Here is a 15,101-nt window from a genome sequence, read left to right on the forward strand (position 1 = left end):
TATCGTAGAGGATGTAATTCTGTGCTTTGAATATGTAGATTACAGGTTTCTTTCTCTTATGGCAACCTTACTAATATTTCCCTGTTAGAAGACCAAAAACAAAAACCTTATTGATAAACGGGCCAAATAACTTTATTTAAATTTGGGCTTTCTGCCGGGAAGTTGTTACAATGGAAACACAGACTGTGTCTTAGGGGGAGGTTAATTCAATAAACACAATTAGATTATTGGTATGAATTAATACCTGGTTTTTATTAAAAAGGCAATTTTTAGGATTGAGTTCTGGAAATTTGGAGCAAGTGAAGGGGCAAATAAACATTTTGATTAAATATGAAAAGAACTCATTGCATGAAGTTGGATGTCAAATTCTGTAATGTATGGCTTCTTAACTATTCTCTGTCTTTCTGTGTGTGTGCAGCATGTAAATCTGAAATTATATGAATGTTTAAAGTTTTTTTTTCTAATCTTGTTTCATCTCCACAGTGTTTAGGGCTTTCAGATGCCTTATTCCAGTGTGAACAGAAAAAGTCCTTATTTTTTGTGGTTACTGCTTTGATGTGTCATGTAAGGAGTGGTTTGTAGAAAATGTTGGCATAATTTTAACTTTTTAGTGGCTTGTGACATTATATATTATACATATGTATATATATCTTTATAATATTCCTGTGTTTAGTAGTATAAATGTTCTGGGCAAGTTTTAATATTTCAAATGCCTTTGAATATTCTTGCAATAAAGGCAACTTGTTCTGTAGTTAGATTTTTTTTTTTTTACTCATTTGACACTAAAATGGTCTATAACTGAGCACAAATTCTACCTAATAGAAGCAGGAAAGAATAATAAATAAATTGGTGAATTGTGGTTCTGTTTATCTTATGGATGGTAACACCAGCAAATATTTGCTGCATTTGGCTTCTCACTGTTCATTAAAATCCAGTTTTACAAAATACCCTATTTTGTAATTTCAGAGTGTGGTGTGAATATCAGTTGGATTTGGTTTTGACCCTGAACACTAAAAGCTCCAAAGAACTCTGTTTTCTACTAGCTTAATGACACAAGTGTTAAGAGAACCACAGTTCACTGATACACTGATTTTCATCCCTAACTGAATTTCTGTGACAAATACACTTATACTACTGAGAAGTAATATTTTGATACTTCACATATGCAAATAGAGAATTGATAGTGTCCGTTTCAAAAATGATTTTTTTGTATTTCAAGTTTCTGGCTTAAATATCCAATGGTGCAGATTTTGAAATTTGTAAGAACAAAATTTGGTTTTAAAAAAAGCCAAAAACTTGCTCTGGTTTTGTGACCTTGTGTAGCTTAAAAAAAAAATAAAATCAAGAAAGCAGTTTTCTGCCTCATGGTGTGGCTTCATTGTGCCTTTTATTAAAAAATGTCCTCTTTATAAAGCTTCATTATACTGTTCCTCCCTGCTTTTCTGAGCCAGGGTTTCCTTTTCCCCTCTCCTTTGCACCTTTTATTAAACAAAGTAAAGATCAGAACAGTAACATCAATGAAAACATATCAAACATATTTATAGAAACTTCTCCAGTCCTGTGCATCTATATGACAGTAAATAACAATGTATTTGGGGTTGAAACCTCCAAAGTTCTGTTATCGTATCACAATTTACAGTGTAAATTCAAGAGTTTTTCAGGTGAATTAAAATGCGCGTACATATATATATTAAATACACACACATCTAGTTATAATTTAAAGCTATTTTCATTGACTCTAAATGTTGATTTCAGAAAAAAAACAGGATGGGGTGTTAGCAGTGCTTTTGTAAGAAGGTATTTTGAGGAATATCTTGTTTATACTACAGTTTCTCAACCTTGGCACTTTTAACATTTTGGGAAGGATGATTCTTGGTTGTGGGAGACCATCCTGTGCATTGCAGAGTGTTTTGTAGCATCACTGGCCTTTACCCACTAGGTGCCAGCAGCTCTTGCCCTCCTTACCCCACATGTGACAACCAAAAATGTCTCCAGTGTTGCCAAATAGCCACTGCGGTGGGGGGCAGAACTGCTCCTAGTTGAGAACCAGTGGTTTATACTAACGTGAAGTTTTGTACTTGGAGGTTAAAAGAAGAGTATAGGCTTTGGAGTCAGACGTATCTGAATACCACTTATTACTAGATGCTTTACTTAGCTTCGGTTTCCTGGTGCTTAAAATGGGGATAAAAATACCTACATCACAGGGGGTGTTGGAGGATTTTGAAGGGATAGAATTGATATAATGAAAATTCTTTGCATTTGTCCCTGTTTGCTGGGATGCTGATAGTGGTACACAGATTTTCAAAGAATCAAGATTACAATAAAATATGCTAACAAACTACTAAGTATAATGTAATGCCTTTAATTTAGATCATATTTTAATCATGAAGTTCTAAAGGCCAGATCATATTTCTGGTTAATTAAGTACCAAATGGCAAAACTGTTGAAATTGAGTCAAAATTGAATATAAAACAATCTGTTGTTAAATATTGATAAAAAATGGTTTTAAGTCTATGTCATAAATAAATGTAGTTTCTAAATGCAGTAAAGGCAGCTGAAAAGATCAGGAAGACAGTGCTAGGAATTCGGCTCGGTATTTCTTGCTGATATTTCTGCAGTATAAATCAAATGGGATTTGTTGTTTTGTTACTTAAATGATGTTTCTAAATTTTATAACTATTTTTAGGGGAAAAAATTGTCCTAAGGTAACTGCAGAAAAAGTAGAATTTCTGAAGTTAATGAAGAACTGAGAAATAAGTTTCAGTCTAGTTAATCAAGGGCTTGATCAGTATGCTTCTCGTTTCACTGCTGAGCTAGGAAATTCTAACTCTAATGGAGAATGAGAGAGGTGGGAGGAGATACAGGAAATTACAGAGGGAAAACCTGATGTCAGCCCTCAACAAAGTGCTAGAAGCCGTCGTGATCTTGTCTTTCCCCAAGTCATTCATTGTCCACAGTCCTAGTGGATTAGTTGTTTTAAAATGGCAGTCTGATCATATTAAAAACCAGATCATCTTAACCTGACACAAACGATCTCTGATGACCATTCTATTTCTCTGTGGTTTATTTTTTACACACCTCTAGGTGCACCTTTGTGATAGTCATACTCCATAGCAAAGGGGCCGTGGTCTCATACCTTTGTGAACATGCAATTTCCTCAGCCAGAGAGGAACCCATCCTTGTTTACCTGCCCAGGGCCCTGCAAGTGTCAGTCCAAACTCTGTCTCCTTGGAATCATTTTTCCTATTCTTACCCCTGCCCCTCACTCAAGTTAAATTAGGGGTGCATCTGGGCCCTCTACATTGCCAGTATGAGTCTTTATGGCACAAAAACATTTTTGCATTCTAATTATTTAACATTCTTAATAGACCTCCTTGATGAGTTTGAAGCTGGTTCATTCACCTTTATCCCCAGTTCCTAACTCTGACTTGCATATTGCTCAGTAAATGCTGAATGAATTTTTAGAAGGGAAGTTATGGGCATCAGGAGCCAAGTGTGCATTTATCAAGTGTGCGTCATGTGTTCTGCAAGGCAGCGGGCCTGGTTTCTTCCAAGAAGGCAGTGTCAAGAGAAAAAGGGTGAATGTGTAGGCGGGTAAGGGAAAATTCTGCACAGGGCTTAAGAAGTTAACTTGTACAGATAAAGACTGGGTGACCTGACTCAATAGGACCCAACACAAACAAACCTAATGATTATACAAACCTAGAGAAGTGGAGAAGCATTGGAGAAATAAGCTTCTAAAATCCTCCTCAGAGATTCTGAGTAGGTTTGGGGTAAGATCAGTGGCTGTTTCTCTCCCAGGTTATTTCAATAATCATCCAAACTTGGGAACCTCTGAATTGTTTAGGAAACTATGTAGATGACTGGTGTCCATGCTAAATCACTAGTAGGTAGAATGTTTTTTCTTGGACCTCACAAACTTTCAGAAATATTTGAGTACACCTTTAGTAAGGCCAAAAAACTTACATGCTTAGATATCATTGCCTAATTTGAATATAGTAATATTTCAGAATTTTTAGGGAGACCTACTTAGATAGATAAAACCATATCTTGGAAGATTTTAATTTTTAAAAAATGACATAATGTTAGTTGTTTTCAAGTCTTTTAAAATGATTAGTCTCCTGAAAAGACTAGTCATTTATAATTAATTCTGTGTATAATTGTATTAGTTTGCTAGGGCTACCATAACAAAGTACCACAAATTGGGTGGTTTAAAAAACAAGTTACTGTCTCACAGTTCTGGAGGCTGAAGGTCTGAGATCAAGGTGATGGTAGAGTTGGTTCCTTTTTTTTTTTTTTTTAATTGAAGTGTAGTTAGTTGATTTACAATATTAGTTTCAGGTGTACAACATAGTGATTCAATATTTTTATAGATTATACTCCATTTAAAGTTGTTATAAAATAATGGCTATATTTCCCTGTGCTGTGCAATATGTACTCGTAGCTTATTTTGTACATAGTAGTTGGTACCTCTCAATCCCATACCCTTATCTTCCCGCTGTCCCTCTCTCCACTGGTAACCACAAGTTTGCTTTCTATATTTGTGAGTCTTTTTGTTTTACATATTCATTTGTATTATTTTTTGATTCTGCATATAAGTGATATCATACAGTGTTTGTCTTTCTCTGACTTACCTCATGAAACATAATATTCTCTAGATTGTCCATCCACTTTGCTCCAAATGGCAGAATTTCATTCTTTTTTATGGATGAGCTGTATTCCATTATATGTGTGTGTGTTATATATAGCTATATATATATGTATGTATATATATCACATCTTAATCCAATCATCTGTTGATGGGCACTTGGGTTGCTCATGTCTTGGCTATTGTAATAGTGCTGCTATGAACATTGGGTACATTTATCTTTTCAAATTAGTGTTTTCATTTTTTCTGGCTGTATACGCAGGAGTAGAATTGCTGGATCATATGGTAATTCTATTTTTAGTTTTTTGAAGAACCTCCATACTGTTCTCTATAGTAGCTGCATCAATTTACACTTCCACCAACAGTGCAAGAGGGTTCCCTCTTCTCCACATCGTCCGCAACATCAATTTGTAGACTTTTCAATGATAGCCGTTCTGACAGGTGTGAAGAGATATTGTGGTTTTGATTTGCATTTCTGATGATCGGTGATGACCATTTTTTCATGAGCAGTTTTGGCCATTTGTATGTCTTTGGAAAAGTGCCTATTCAGTTTTTCTGCCTATTTTTTAATCAGTTTGTTTTTTTGATATCGAGTTGTATGAAATATTTATATATTTTGTATATTAACCCCTTATTCGTCTTACTGTTTGCAAGTGTTTCTCCCATTTAGTAGGATGTCTTTTCGTTTTGTCAATGGTTTTCTTGACAAAAGCTTTTAAGTTTAATTAGGTCCCATTTGTTTATTTTTATTTCCTTTGCCTTAGGAGATAGATCCAACAAAATACTGCTACAATTTGTGTCAGAGTGTTCTGCCTATGTTTTCGTTTTGGAATTTAATGGTTTCTGGTCTTATATTTAGGTCTCTAATCCATTTTTAGTTTAGTTTTGTATATGGTGTGAGAAAATGTTCTAATTACCTTCTTTTACATGTAGCTGTCCAGTTTTTCCAGCACCACTTATGGAAGAGACTGTCTTTTCTCCACTGCGTATTCTTGCCTCCTTTGTCACAGAATATTTGACCATAGGTGTGTGGGTTTATTTCTGAGTTTTCTATCCTGTTCATTGATCTGTGTATCTGTTTTTATGCCAGTGCCATACTGTTTTGATTACTGTAGCTTTGTAGTATAATCTGAAATCAGTGAGCATGATTCCTGCAGCTGTGTTCTTTTCCCTCAAGGTTGCTTTGGCTATTGGGGATCTTTTGTGGTTCCATATAAATTTTCAGATTATTTGTTCTAGTTCTGTAAAAAAAAAATATCATGGGGGGCTTCCCTGGTGGTGTAGTGGTTGAGAATCTGCCTGCTGATGCAGGGGACACAAGTTCGAGACCTGGTCTGGGAGGATCCCACATGCCACGGAGCAACTAGGCCCGTGAGCCACAACTACTGAGCCTGCGCGTCTGGAGTCTGTGCTCCACAACAAGAGAGGCCACAATAGTGAGAGGCCTGTGCACCGCGATGAAGAGTGGCCCCCGCTTGCCACAACTAGAGAAAGCCCTCGCACAGAAACGGAAGACCCAACACAGCAAAAATAAATAAATTAATTAATAAACTCCTACCCCCAACATCTTCTTTATTTTTTTCAAACTGTATCCAGCTTTATTAAAGATACTTTTCATAAAAAATCATGGTATTTCAGGCAGGACATGGGCTGACAGTCGTTAACAGTATACAACAACTTTCAAATTCCCTTTTGCAATGGACTACCAAAAATCAGAAAGCCACTATAAAACCCCATGAAGTCTTCATGTGATGCTCTGAACAGGGGAAGTTTAGAGTAAGGGTTGACATTTCGCATTTAGTATGTTGTTTAACAACTTTTCACAAGCCGACCCTGACTTTTCAGGAAATGGAAATGAAAATGGCAAAAGTATCAATCTGAAGATCCACAATCTAAAAAAGGAACCGCTGCTCTTTTGAGGGACGCCATCTCAGTGGTGACAATGCAAAGTCCAGATTGCCTGACATACTGGTAACCAATTTTGGGGGGTCAGGTTCCAACAGGTCTCTGGGTTTAAGGGAGTCAAATCTATGCTGAAGGTGGAGAGGGAGAAGAGGACATAAAAACTAATTTTCGTTTTTCCACACCACAAGGCGTTTGTGCCAAGGTGGGTACTGTGTGTCAACATCAAGGAACCCCTCCTTCCTGGGAACCAAGATGAAGTCTCTCAAAACCAGACGGGAAAGGTGTTTTTTTCCCACGTCAAATCCAGCTTCAGAGACAATCTATTAGTGACGTGTTCTTCCCCCAAAAAACAACAATGAAGTGTTCTGTATGCTAACAACATAGCTTAAAAAAAAAAGAAGTAAAACAAAATTCTGCATTTTTATAAAACTTGATAAAAAATAGTATTTCAAACTGTACAGTCACCAGAAGTACACAGTTATCAAAAATGCACACTTCACTTGGCATCTCCAGCATCTTCAGCTTTCTGTGCCTGGTCTGTTTTGGCATCTCCGTTTTCTGCAGGGTTATTCCCATCCTTGCCAGCATCAGCTTTCCCCTTTTTCCCTTTGGGTACCTTCTCTCTCTTCTTTGCAGGGGCCTTTTTAGGCTTGGGCTCTGGCTTTGGAGGAGCAGGTTTAGCAGATAACCTTGCAGATCTTCTCTGTGGTTCATCCTTCACCTTGGTTTTATCTCCTTTAGCATCACCTTCAGCCTTCCTCTTGGGCATGGTGGCGACGGCGGCAGGATGTAGGCGCTGGACACGGGGATGCAGTGGCGCGTGGCTTTGACCAGTCCAGGGTTTGCTCTCTCTTCTTCACACTGCTCCCCAACATCTTCTTTTAAAAAAAATATATCATGGGTATTTTGATAGGTATTGCATTGAACTGGTAGATTGCCTTGGGTAGTATGGACATTTTAACAATATTAATTTTTCCAATCCATGAACATGGAATTTCTTTTCATTTAATTGTATTGTTATCAATTTCCTTCATCATTGTCTTACAGTTTTCAGAGTATAGGTCTTTCATCTCCTTGGTTAAGTTTATTTCCAGGTATCTTATTCTTTTGGATGCTGTTGTAAGTGGAATTGTTTCCTTGAATTCTCTTTGTGATAGTTCATTGTTAGTGTACAGGAAAACAACAGATTTGATATTAATCTTGTATCCTGCAACTTTAGTGAATTTATTTATTAGTGCTAGTAGTTTTTTTGGTGGAGGGGGTTGGTTCCTTCTGAGCGTTGTGAGGGAAGTTCTCTCTCCTTGGCTTGTAGATGGCTGTCTTCTCTCTGTGTCACTTCATGTCATCTTCCCTCTGTGTGTGTCTATCTCTGTCCTAATTTTCCCTTTTTATAAGGACACCAGTCATATTGGATGAGAACCCACCCTAAGGACCTCATTTTAACTAATTGTATCTTCAACAACCCTATTTCCAAATAAGGTTACGTTTTCAGGTACTAGAGATTAGAACTGCAGCATAGGAATTTGGGGACACACAATTTAATTCATAGCAGAAATGATTGGAAATTGTTAAGCAGGACTAATAAAATAGAGAAAGTTGGTACGGAATACATTCCCAAAGAGTTTTTTTTGCTTAGTTGGTACAATAGAAATAGCAGCACCTGAGTAACTATGCCAATATAGTTATTTCATGGTTCTCAGTCTCCCCCAACCTTACCCTCAGGAGTATACTATTTTTATTTCAAATATGCAGTGACCATAATACGCTATTAACCTCACCTCTGCTTGTCAAGTGAAAAAGTAGTTGATGAAATGATTATGGATTGTCTTCTTATGAATCTTGCTGACAAGAAGAAACTATTTATCCAGGGAAACAGAGTTTTAAAAGTTCTATATTTCAAGTTGTTTATATAATGTTTGTGAAATGAATGTTTTTTAAAAATGTTTCAAATATTAACCTCTATACTTCTCTGTAACAGTAAAATGAGGATAATAGCATCTATCTCATGGAATGGTTCTGGGAATGATAAATTAGTACATGTCAAGCACCTAGGCTGGCACGTGTCAGTGCTCTGTAAGCACTGGTTGCTCTCATCATCATTGTTATTGTGTTATAATAGCAATATTTGCCTCATGTTATAGGATTAGGGGACTATATCCCAGTTTTCCCATGACAGTTCTGTCTTATGCCTATTATCTCACTGTAATTACAACAGCAATAGACCTTTTGCTCTAGAAAGTGTCTCAGATTGGACAGTAAGATCTGTGGTTACCCTACCTTTGGCGTTTATAGTCATAGTGCTCTAGTACTTGGCACGAAGAAAGTAAAATATTTCACCCAAATGACATCGCTACCAAAAACCTTTGTTTTGTTTCTCTTCTAGTATATTTAAGTATACATATTATTTTTAAAGTGAATGTTCTCTGTTAGTTTCTTTTATCAACTTGGTGTTGAGTCATACTTGTATGTGTATCTTAGCTATTGTTAGAAGTATTTATATATATCTGTTTTAATAGCTGCAAGATGTTTTATTAAGTTGATGTTCCATAATTCATTTTTTTCTTATTTGTGGACCTAGAGGCTTCCAATTTTCTGTTATATGGTAATATTGCTTCCTAGAGTTTTTCCCCATTCTTTTGAGGTATTTCAGCACACAGGTATTAAAGCAGTGGGTTGTTAGGGCAGATTAAGTTGTCGGATTTAAGTGAAAGCACTATGAAGTTGTTTCTTACACACAGATCATTTCACAAGCTACTTTTTGTGGATGCAGTGATCTCTAAACTACAATTTGAGGAGACTGGTAAAGAGAAAAAGTGAAGTTCTGGCCTTTTAAAGCCAAAGGCATGTGTATTAATATGTTAAATCTACAAAAAAGGGTGCGATCACTCAGGAAAGAGTGTTTAGAATGAGAAGAGGACACGAGTCAGCCCCCTGGGGCACAAAAGACTGAAAAAGAAACCATTCTGGGAATGAAGTCACTCATGATGACAGACCAGTTCTGGTGGAACAGCTGTGCCAATCCTTAGTTCCATGGATTGAAGCGTGGATGAGAGCTAAGGAAGATCTAGAAACATAGTTAGCATGCAAAACATGCCTTGCTGAGATGAAATCCTACAGAGCCCAAATTATATAAAGGATGAAATGGCTATTGTTTGTCTCCCCATAGGATCCCCACCAGCTCCTAAGACGTCTGATTCACAAGACGCAATTTGAAAACGATACTAGACTATTCTTTCAATATTCCTGGCCATGAAGGGAAGGAGGAAGCCAGAGGAAACAGCAACTAGAGTAGGGCAAAGGTTAGCTTGTTCGTGAGGATGGGAGAGACTTGAGGCTGTGGAGAAGGGGCGTGGAAAGAGGAAGGAGCCAAAACGGAATGTGGGCAGGATTAACTTGAAGAGGGCAAGGAGAACATCTTCCCCAGAGGTTGAGGGGGAAAGTCAGTGAGATTGGGGGCAGATTTAATAGGTTTGTGGTTGTGTGGACGGGATATAATTAGATGATCTCACTTTCCTCCAGGAAGTAGAGGTGAGGTCATACTCTAGGAGCGTGGGAGGAAGGTTGCTAGGTAGTAAGAGGACTGAGGGAAGAGGTGAAACTAGGAAATTTCGGGTGAAGCATGGGAGAGAGAGAAGAGTCTAACACACGCAGAAAAGGAACCCTGAATGGTCCTGAGAGGGCAGATGAGGTTTGGATCATGACTTATGCCTGGCCTGTTTAGCATCTGGTACTATAGCTGACTAAAATTAAGTATTCAATGAAAGCGTGCTTGTATGAATTTATGATTCGTTTCAGTTCTGCTGCTTTTATAAAAAGAAACATCATTTCCCATTCATTTACTACTGCTTGGAGAGGACTTGGAAGCATCTAATCTCAGGAAGACATGAAGAGGTGATGGACCCCTTTAGATAGAAATGACCTACCTGACAATAGAAGCAAGTAGATGACCATTTCTCTACAGGTATTTTTTTTCTAGACAAGAGTTGATTAAAACTCTCCAATTCAAAGTTAATTTTCTTAAAACTTTAGGTTCACTCCCTTGCTTGAAAGCTTTCCTGGACCTCTAACTTAAAGTCTAAACTCTAGCCTAGCTTTTGACTTTGATGGCTAGCCCTCCACTACAACAACACTGACTCTGTGCTTAAACTTGCATATATATATATATGTGTGTGTGTGTGTATATATATATATATATATATATTTTTTTTTTTTTTTTTTTTTTTTTTTTTGGCGGTACGCGGGCCTCTCACTGTTGTGGCCTCTCCCGTTGCGGAGCACAGGCTCCGGACGCACAAGCTCAGCGGCCATGGCTCACGGGCCCAGCCTCTCCGCGGCATGTGGGATCCTCCCAGACCGGGGCACGAACCCGTGTCCTCTGCATCGGCAGGCGGACTCCCAGCCATTGCGCCACCAGGGAAGCCCCTGTATTTTTTTTTTAATAAGGTTTTATACACACTTGTTTTTTTAATTTAGCAAATCCTCAGATCATTCTGTATATATGTATTATCTATCATTTATATATCTACCTATCTAAAAGAACCTTATTTGTTTTCAAAACTATAATACATCAACTTGCTACACTGTAACTTATTTAGCCAATCTCCAAATGGCCATTTAAGTTGATCCCATCTTTTTGATATAATGAGTTATAAGTAGTATATTTGTATATACATCATTTTTCATATGTGCAAATATATCCTTAAATTTCTAGAAGGGGAGGTACTGAGTAAAGAGTATTTTGACAGCTATTATTACAGTATCTTCTTAATAAATGTATCAGCTTATTCTTGCAGTGGATGAGTGCTCATCTCCCCCCAAATCCTCACCAATACTTTTATCTGACTTTTTTATCTTTCCTGATCTCTGAGAAGAAAAATTTTTTCATGGTTTAAAAGTCTATTTCTGTTTGGTCAGTCGAGCATCTTTTCCTATGTTTAAAAACCATTTGTGCTTTTGAGAACTATGTTCATATGCTTTGCCCATTTTTCTTTATATTACAATTCTGCTAATTTGGAGGAGCTCTTAAATGTTAATAAAATTAGCCCTTTGTGATCTGAAATACACCCCCCCACCCCCCCTTTTTTTTTCTTTTGCCAGGTTATCCTTTTTCTTTGACTTTGTTTATAGTCTTACCCTTTTCTGACCATGTAATCCTAATCCTTTCTAAGATGTTCTCCTAACTTCTCCCTTCTTGAGATTGTAACCTCAGAGGAAGCTGAGGGTCACCTGTCTTCATGTATCTGTCTCCTCTCCCTAAGCAGATGCCAGACTTCTCAAAGGTGGAACATGTTTACATCTAAATGATCAACACATAATAGATTCTCAGTGTACTTTGTTGATGATAATAATTGCAGCAGTTCTGGCTGTGTTCGCATCAAGTCATTGCCACAAGTGTTCCCATCACAGTGTATTTCTTCGTCATTTATCTTTGGTTTCTTCAAGTTTTTGCCCAGAGCAGTTTTATGGAATAAGCACAGACTGTTAATGGAGAAAATTAGTTATCTTGCACTTGAAAAAGAAGATGTGTTGGTCACATGTTAGGTGAGCTGTCACACACTGTTCCAATTTGAATGTTGGCTACTGGCACTGTGCTCTTTTCATGTTGCTAAGTAGGACATTTTTCCTCATGGAGTCCCAGAACTGTCAACAGTGAGAACATTTCTAGAGAACAGTAGAATGACCTTGCAATTCTGAGAGGAGACAGTGTGATAGCGAAGATACAGTAGTTCCCCACCTTGTTCCTGGGGGGGGTACAAATCCAAGATACCCCAGTGGATGCCTGAATCTGCAGGTTGTACCAAACCCTAGGTATACTGTGTTTTTCCTACACATACATATCTATGATAAAGTTTCATTTATAAATTAGACACAGTAAGAGATTAATAATAATAATAAAGTAGAACAGTTATAACAATATGCTATAATAAGATTTATGTGAATGTGTTCTCTCTCAAAATATCGTATTGTACAAACTTAATACATTTTCCATTTAACTAAGTACTTAACCACACACTGTGGCTATAACTTTTTCAATTTGAAGTGTGACAGCAAAACCAGCACAAATTTTTTTCCTTCACAATTTCCCAGATAGAAGATTTATTCTTACTGTAGATCTTAGCAACCTCGGCCTTCTTTTTCTTTCCCTGTTAAGTAAAGAACTCTCACCTTTTCATTGAAAGGAAGCAGTTTACAGCTACTTTTGGGCATATTAGGATTACCGGCATCACTATCCTTGCACTGTAAGGCCGTTTTTAAGTAAAATAAGGGTTACCTGGACACAAATGTCCATCTGATGACTGAGAGGGCCACTAAGTAACTAATGGGTTGGGTACACTGGACAAAAGGATGCTTCACATCCTAGGTGGGACAGAACAAGATGGTGCAATATTTCGTCACACTGAACAGTGTGCAGTTTAAAACTTATGAATTGTTTATTCATAGCAATAATATTAAATGGAAAATTGTTTGGACCTTGGTTGGCTACAAGTAAATGAAACCGTAGAAAGTGAAACCATGCATAAGGGAGGAACCACTGTGCCAATGATTTGCAACCTTTTGGAAAATCACAGTCCTCCAGTGTTCAGCCTCCACCAGGCTTTTGATCTCCTGACAAGAGGTAGACATTTTATATGTTCACAAAAACAAGAGAACACAAAGTAAAATAATTACATGAAATGAAATGTAATCTCTGCCTTGCCAACTAAAAGATACAATCTTAGGTTCAGGACAAGGTAAAGATGCACTGTATAGTAGCCAACAGGACTTTATAAACACATGTTTATGTAGGTTTGGTTTTTGTGTGTGTGTAATTTTGTAGCATTTTCGTTTTTGTAATATTATGGGCAAAAGATTTGTAATATAGTTAAGTGAAGAAAATTTACATAGCAGTTCAAATGTGGTAAAAACAAAACAAAATCCCCCAAATACCTATGGGCTATGTTATCTAGTTCAATATCATTTTATGAAAATATCAAGATTCAGAAAGGTTTTGATTTCCCAAGGCCAATAGTTAGGAATGAAATCCAGGTGTCCTGGTTCCTGGTCTAGTGTCTCTCTAGGAACCTTGAGTCCTTGGCAGTCCTGCCCTGAGAGAACTATATGAAAGGAAAGAAGAAGGGAAGAGGTGGGAGGTGTGGCTCTCCCTCACCTCTGATCCCCCTTCCCACAACACCAGCCTAGGAGAAGGCCCATGAAAGGAGAGGAGACTGGCCTAAGCACGCCCTCTGCTCCCCACAAACGGGTCCCCACGCAGGACGCACTGACTCTTCTTGACAATACCCGTGGAGGCCCCGGTGGGCTGTATGATTGACGAGCGTCCGCTTTGTTTGGTACCAAGCCTGTTTATGCTTGTTGTATTGCTGATGACATAATTAAAGTAAATCGTATATATATCAACTGTACTAGATATAGTGAAGACATGATAATCAGAGGGAATGATTCTGCTGGCACATTGCTTCCAAAATATGTTGCTTTCACTTGACTGCAAAGAAACCAAACTTTAAATTAGTATCAATATATTATGGATGTAGGTTATGGAGAAAAGAAAACAGCTCCTAGAAATAGACCCATATTCTAAGAAAAATTCTTAACTCTACATCAAAAATTTGGTGCCTGAATGTATATTGATACATTTTAAACATTTAACTATTTAAGGGATGTATCATTTTTAATGGTTTCCCACTTAAGCTTTTTTGATTGGCATGGCACTCCTAATTGTGCTAGGGAGAGGGATTTTACAGTAAATCTGCATGCCAAATCCCTATATCAGATCTTGCATCTTAGCTTTTTGTGTATTCCTTTCCAGATTTTACAGTGACTGTCAAGCATCACAAATGATCTTTTCAAAATTATTTACTCAAGGATCTCATTAACTATCAATATCAGATTTTAAATATAGTCTGTTTTAACATTGGCAATATTAGGAAACATGAAATAGATTTCACTTTAACTCAGATAAAAACTGAAGTTTACATACTTCATGTTCCAGTCACCTTAGACAAAGTTTAAAAATTTTAAATACAAAGGGTTTTTTTTCCGTTGAATTTAGTGAAACAGTCAATCTATTTTTCTGTTGAAATTTCACAGCTTTACTTATTAATTTGACTCTAAGAAATTTATCATCTATAGATTTTTTGTATGTAAATTAAATTGGCAGTTCTAAAATCAATTTGCCCATTTATTTCTGGACTTCAAAGGAATACCCCCCTCTCTCAACCCACTCCCAACAAAGGAGTTATATATTTAGATATACGACTGAAAAAACATTTCCAAAAGAGATCGGTAGCTTAATAGCTAATGATAAAGATTGGTTAAATCAATTAAGGCAAAATATATGAATACTATGAAACTATTAAAAATCGTGTTTTAGGAAAAAATTAGTGACATAAGATGTGCCACGTTTCCAAATTGTTAGACCATAAAATGATTATATTTCATAACACAACAAATCAAGAGTCTAAAAAAGAGGGAGCTAAAGTAAAAACTCCCTCTTTTAAACATTCCCCCATCCACTAAAATATTAACGGTGGTTATCTTTGCTGGAAGGGTT

At 37.1% G+C, this 15,101-nt stretch overlaps 1 pseudogene; it reads right to left on the reverse strand.

Annotated features, from left to right (window-relative positions):
* Nucleotides 1–6,900: 6,900 nt before the first annotated feature.
* Nucleotides 6,901–7,322, reverse strand: LOC131757800 (non-histone chromosomal protein HMG-17 pseudogene; annotated as a pseudogene).
* Between the last annotated feature and the right edge of the window lie 7,779 nt (nucleotides 7,323–15,101).

This window comes from Kogia breviceps, chromosome 5 (genome assembly GCF_026419965.1).
Source record: "Kogia breviceps isolate mKogBre1 chromosome 5, mKogBre1 haplotype 1, whole genome shotgun sequence".
Lineage (NCBI taxonomy): Eukaryota > Metazoa > Chordata > Mammalia > Artiodactyla > Physeteridae > Kogia > Kogia breviceps.